Source organism: Budorcas taxicolor, chromosome 25, assembly GCF_023091745.1.
Source record: "Budorcas taxicolor isolate Tak-1 chromosome 25, Takin1.1, whole genome shotgun sequence".
Lineage (NCBI taxonomy): Eukaryota > Metazoa > Chordata > Mammalia > Artiodactyla > Bovidae > Budorcas > Budorcas taxicolor.
The window spans coordinates 21,671,889-21,678,552 of NC_068934.1; the positions used below are offsets into that span (position 1 = coordinate 21,671,889).

The following is a 6,664-nucleotide window of genomic DNA, read 5'->3' on the forward strand; positions in this document are numbered from 1 at the left end:
AAGGAAAAAACTAGAAATTACTTTCTTCTGAGGTCTCTAAAGCATATACATTTTTGAACCAGATTTTATCTCAAAAGTGACTTGCAGTACACCATTTTTATAAGGAGCTGAAAAAATTAGAATCTGGTTTGGAATCAGTGGCTGAAATATGTCTTTTTAGTAGAATTTTGAAACTAGAATTCACAAAAATACTTTTGAAGTGACAAGAGAGAATAAGAAGGGTTACAAATGAGAACAGTAGAAGAATATGAGTTAAAGAATGCCCACTTCTAGGAAAACTGTTTCAAAACATTCTTACAATAGAAGATACTACTAAAATTAATTGCTCTAAACAATTATTGCCCTGAGGTTACAGAAGATACTTTTGTACATATGGAACTATGTTAGTTATGGCACATATATATACAAGTACTACGGAAAATATTATTTTTCAAATTAAAGAAAGCTTCTTTGAAAGTCAAAAAATAAGATTCACTAAATATATCTTCTAGTTTAGTACACTTGGCAAGTTTCTTTTTTTTTTAACATGTGCCTACAATACATCATATGTAAAAATAGTGTGATGTGTTGTGATAAGGCAGAAATAGCACAATTTTAAAAAATAGAAGAAAAGAGAGAGAAAAAGAGGAAAGCGGAAAAAAATTCATTGATCAGTAAATAGAACTTAGGGTCTTCCCAAGTGGCTCAGTGGTAGTGAATCTACTTGCCAATGCAGGAGATATGGTTTTCCTCCTCTCAAGATCCCCTGGAGGAGGAAATCACAAACCACTCTAGAATTCTTGCCTGTTAAATCCCATGAACAGAGGAGCCTGGTGGGTTACAGTCCATGGGGTCCCAAAACAGTCAGACATGACTTAGTGATTAAACAACAACAACAAGTAGAACTTAATGATTCTATTGAAACTGACAAGCAGTTATTACATTAAGTAAGATTGCTGAATTTCCCAGTTGTCAGTTTCCTGGTGCAGCAGAGCTGTAGAGAGGGTTTTTGACTCATTTGTGGCCTCTTACTCAAGTACACCATAGGAGGCATCTCAATGCTAAGGAAAATTGTGTTCTTAAGAATTCAGATTCCCCAACCTGGATGCATGAGAGCCAGTTATAGCATCTTAAGTGATTTCAATTGTTACCTGTCAGTCTTTGATATGGTACACATTAACATCAGAGATATGGTCTTCATATATGGGAGGAAAGAGTCCTCCAACATATACTTAATACTCACTACTTTTCATCACAGAGCAAAACCTAACCCTGGATTCAGAAAAGGAAGTCTCCCCCACTCCTTGTGTGAACACTTTTGTCTTCCACATCTCATCATTAAAATTCTCTGTTTTGGAGTTATAGTAGATCATTGTTAAAATGTTAAGCACACATTACCTACTGGATGGAGAGAAAAGGTCCCTGTGGAGCTTTAAAACACAACTAAGTGAGGTAAACAAAAAACAAACCCATATATTTGTTGGCCGCCCTCACAGACAACTCAATTTGAGAACAATGTTTACCACTTCTCTGTATTTCACTCCCTGCTGCTGCTGCTAAGTCACTTCAATCGTGTCCGATTCTGTTTGACCCCATAGATGGCAGCCCACAAGGCTTCCCCGTCCCTGGGATTCTCCAGGCAAGAACAATGGAGTGGGGTGCCATTTCCTTCTCTGATGCATGAAAGTGAAAAGTGAAAGTGAAGTCTCTCAGTCATATCCAACTCTTTGTGACCCCATGGACTGCAGCCCACCAGGCTCTGTCCATGGGATTCTCTAGGCAAGAGTACTGGAGTGGGGTGCCATTGCCTTCTCCTATTTCAATCCCTAGATATGGCTTACATTTATTCCAGCTCAATCCTAGTGCAAGAAGGTGTAACCTGACCCAGCTTGAATTCCCTAGTGCTCTGTGCTCACATGACTCCTCTGGATTCCATTCCAGCAGTGGGTGATGGGGCAGGAAAAGGAAGAAAGGAAAAGATGGCAGGCTTCAAGGATCTGTCCTTGTCATTCTTGTTGTTTAGTTTCTAAATCGTGTCCTATAGTATTGCGAATCCACGGACTGTAGCCAACCAAGCTCTTATGTCCATGAGATTTCCCAGGCAAGAATACTGGAGTGGGTTGCCATTTCCTTCTCCAGGGGATCTTCCTGACCCAGGGATCGAACTCACATCTTGTACTTGGCAGACAGATTCTTTATCACTGATCCATCTGGAAAGCCCTCCCATGTTATACATTGAATAAAGTTAGCTCACTGTTATCTTAAAAAGCCAAAAGCTTTCACCTCAGAAATTTGTTGCAAATTTGACTCTATCAAATTCTCAAAATAACAAGATTGTTTGGGGGCCATTTTGCAGAAAAAATAAGCTTTGAGAAGATTAAGAGAATACATACATTTGGTTTTATTGGTTTTATTTCATATTTAATGTTCTTTGCACATATCACACGTCTACTAATATTTGAAGTTCTGATCAACTTGCATTTTTTTCTAAGGAAAAGGTATGAAACTGATGTCAATCTATATATTTCAAAAGTAAAATTCCACGTATATTAACAACCACAAGGTGGACACATTTTATCAAAACCCAAGTATTTTTGTTGTTGTTCTCCAAGTCGTGTCGGACTCTTTGTGATGCCATAGACTGCAGAACACCAGGCTTCCTTGTCCCTCACCATCTCTCAGAGTTTGCCCAAACTCATGTTCATTGAATTGATGATGCCATCCAATCACCTCATCCTCTGTCACCTTCTTCTCCTTCTGCCTTCAGTCTTTCCCAGCATCAGGGTCTTTTCCAGTGAGTCAGCTCTTCTTATCAGGTGGTCAAAGTATTGGAGCTTCAGCTTCAGCATCAATCCTTCCAGTGAGTATTCAGGGTTGATTTCCTTTAGGATTGACTGGTTTGATCTCCTTGCTGTCCAACAGACTCTCCAGAGTCTTCTCTAGCACCACAATTCTAAAGCATCAATTCTTCGGTGCTCTGCCTTTTTATGGTCCAACTCTCACATCTGTACATGACTATGGGAAAAACCACAGCCTTGACTATATGGATCTTTGTCGTCACACTGATATCTTTACTTTTGAATACACAGCCTAGGCTTGCCATAGCTTTCCTGCCAAGCAGCAATCGTCTTCTTCCCAATATACTTCTAACCCAAGTGCATCTCTCAATATCAGACAACTAAAGCACATAGAAATAAATCCCATGTGTATCTGTGTATATGGGGTGTGTGTGTGTAATTATTTGTTTTACATTAGGTCTTATACTATTGATATATATGAGTGTCTCAAAGATTTGTTTCAACTCCTTATTTGGTAGATGACGAAAATGTGGCTCACTTAGATTAAGAAAGTTATAGTTTATTCATCTAGTGGACATTGACACCTTAAGTCAGGTGTTCATGATTCTATTAGTCTTTCTACTACGAAATATTCTCTGTACATTCTCATGTACAGAAAAGGGAACATATCTTGAGTGAGAGAGAAAGCTCCATCATTGCAGTTAAAACCTTTTATTGTCATATGGCTAGTTAGTGAAGGATAGGACTGAAGACTGGGTCTCTGTTTGCTTTCTCAAGAGTTATTCCAGTATACCAGGCTGGTGCTTGATCTTCTCTTTTCAAGATCTGTATTACTTTAACTCGCTAGCATTTGGAACAATGGAAAAGATAACTGTATTTTATAGGAACTAATGTCTGCACATCAGATAAAACGGGAGCTCTCAATGCAAAAAGATTTGGGGAAAATATTTTTTTATGAGATTAAGTTAAATTTCTTGCTCTCACTTGTCTGTGTGTGGCTGAGTGATGGTATATGTATTGCTTTATTCAATTTGTTTTTGCCAGGCTGTACAACTACAAGAAGCAAAATACTTGGACTTAGCTGGTCAACTCATACAAAGTACTTGTAACTATCTAATAAATATTATTATTATATTGCACTACTGCCTAAACTTTTAATTTGATGATCTATTAAAAAATAAAGAATGAATCTGCTTTTTAGAACAATCCTAAGGAGAACAGTTCCTAATTTGGTATGAGCAGAGGAAGTTTCTCATGTGGCTCTAGGAATCCATATGGCAGCTAGAGAAAAGAGAACTAGTGAGGCAGAGTGAGCAGAAGCATTTCATAAAAGGTGAAATAAAGCATTTATGTCCTGCCTCTGTATTTTTGTTGATTTCAAGTTTTGGACATGGGGGAAGTATAAGGACTGTGGCTAATTTTCATCCTCAAACTTTAACCACAAAACACTAATAGAATTCATTTCAAAAATATTATCACCACAATCATGGAATGTTTAAATAAACACCTACAGTGGCTAAAAGTCTCCTAGGGTAGGGACACATGTTTGGGCTTCCCTGGTAGCTCGGCAGTAAAGAATCTGTCTGTCAATGCCACAGAGGCAGGAGACTTGGGAAGATCCCCTGGAGTAGGAAATGGTAACACACTCCAATATTCTTGCCTGGAGAACCCCATGGACAGAGGAGCCTGTCAGGCTAGAGTCTATAGGGTTGCAAAAAGTCGGACACTACTGAAGTGGCTAAGCAAGCATGCAGAGACACATATTTATCTGGGTTTGTTTGTATGTGTCTGCCTCTTACAACCCAGAATTACTTTTATGACCAAGGACTTCTAGATCTGGCTAAGACACAAGGAAATTGTTTATACACTTGCAGGCGCTATCTCTGCCTCTGGGATGTTCAGAGACACACCATCCATACATAGAGTCAGAAAGTTGGATACTTCTGAGTATATGCCTACCCACAATCTGATTAGAGCAAAATTAAATGGTGTTATATCCTTTCTGGGGGTATTTTCTGGCAATCGTGTGGAAAATTATGCAAGATATTCCCTTTGAGCAGTAAACACAGCCTTAGTCTAATGCATCACAATGAAGTATAATAAAACACTTGAAGAAGACCTTCCTTAATTACAGATTATGAAACATAATGGCGATCATCTCCTCATTTCACCTAATGTCTCTACCATGATGGATCTTCAGTAATGGGTGTGTGCCTGTCTTTGACAGACTCTATTTTTCCTTCCTGATAGCCCTCTCGTTTATTTCACTGCAACTGTGTCTTCACGAGGCAAGGAAGTGTTTCAGAGGCAGAGTGCAAATAGTAGTTACATCTTTCCCAAGACAAGCCTCGCGGACCAATTAGACCAATTACTGGCCCTTTTCTGGAAAATTCCGTCTTCCCTGGTGGCTCAGACGGTAAAAGCGTCTGCCTACAATGCAGGAGACCCAGGTTCGATCCCTGGGTCGGGAAGATCCTCTGGCGAAGGAAATGGCAACCCACTTCAGTACTCTTGAGTGGAAAATCCCATGGACGGAGAAGCGTGGAAGGCTACAATCCATGGGGTCGCAAAGTGTCAGACATGACTGAGCGACTTCACTTTCTCTCTGGACAATTCAGTAGAAAACCACTTGGTTTCCATTTCTTCTGAGCGGCAGTGTATTAACTGAGTTGTTCTTGCTATGAAATTGCCTTTTCGGTCCCTATCCTCTAATACCTGAATCCTGATGATACCAAAGCCAGCTTTTCTAGCCTTCTGTACTTTTACCTACTCTTTCTGGGCTATAAAGCAAGTTTGTAATTTTCAACAAAACTAAATAAATATGCAAACAAAATATAAAATTACACCCAATGAAAGAAGAATTGATGAAAGTAGGATAAAAATGTTTCCTTTTATATTTATTTGATAAGCTATATATATATTTTATTAAATATAATGTGCTCTCAGACGTAGATGGACTGAGCAGGCATAACCACAAACTGAATTCTGACCTCAGGAAGTTTTTGTAACATATGTAATATTAGGCTTAGTGGAGGATAGAAAGCATCTACATAGATGGTGTGTGTAATTATAGTACAGAATATAATGTAACATTGTATGAAAGGCCAGTTATATTGCTATGAAACTTCTGAAGAGAGAAAAATTAATGCTGGCTTATGGGGCAGAAGTAGTCACAATAAGACAGAAAAAATACCCATTCACATGGAAACAGAAAAGTCAAAACTGTGTCGATGCTTTGGGAAATGTGAGGAAAAGGGTAATAAGTCAGGAAGAATGAGGATGACTCAGCAGATCAGTTAGACTGGAAAATCAACTAAGTACAATGGAGCAGAGCATGCATGCTCAGTTGCTCAGTCGTGTCAAATTTTTTGCAACCCCATGGACTGGCAACCCCCTGCCAGGCTCCTCTGTCCATGGGATCATCCAGGATTGCCATTTCCTTCTTCAGGGGATCCTTCTGATTCAGGGTCTCCTGCATTCCTGACCCATGTCTCCGGCATTGCAGTGGATTATTTATTTACCCCTGAGGCACCAGGGAAGCTGTAGAAAGATCAAAAAATCAACTGCAGTTGAGATCATGGAAGGCTTTGAACGCATTTATTTGTAAAACAGCTGGGAGTCAAGATGCTTTAGAAATATTAGCCTGACATCTCTGCGGAGGATGGGTAGAAGCATGGCAGAAGGGGAGAGTTCAGCTGGCAGAGGACCAGCACTGTGCCTCTCAGATTTATTGAATGTGAGCTTGCCTTTCACATTCTAAACAGGCTCAGCTTTATAAACAAGGATCCCTTTTGTTCTCCTTTCTCTTAATTTGTTTTCTTATGTAAGTAAAGCAGTCTTTGGTAAATCATTCTATTTTAAAGAAACATTCAAGTCTTACAGAAAAA

General features: G+C 39.2%; 1 non-coding gene across 1 annotated transcript; it reads left to right on the forward strand.

Moving 5' to 3' along the window:
* Positions 1–5,175: 5,175 nt before the first annotated feature.
* On the forward strand, positions 5,176–5,248 carry TRNAC-ACA (transfer RNA cysteine (anticodon ACA)). The gene has a single exon. It is a non-coding gene; the product is annotated as a tRNA-Cys (tRNA).
* The last annotated feature ends 1,416 nt before the right edge of the window (positions 5,249–6,664 follow it).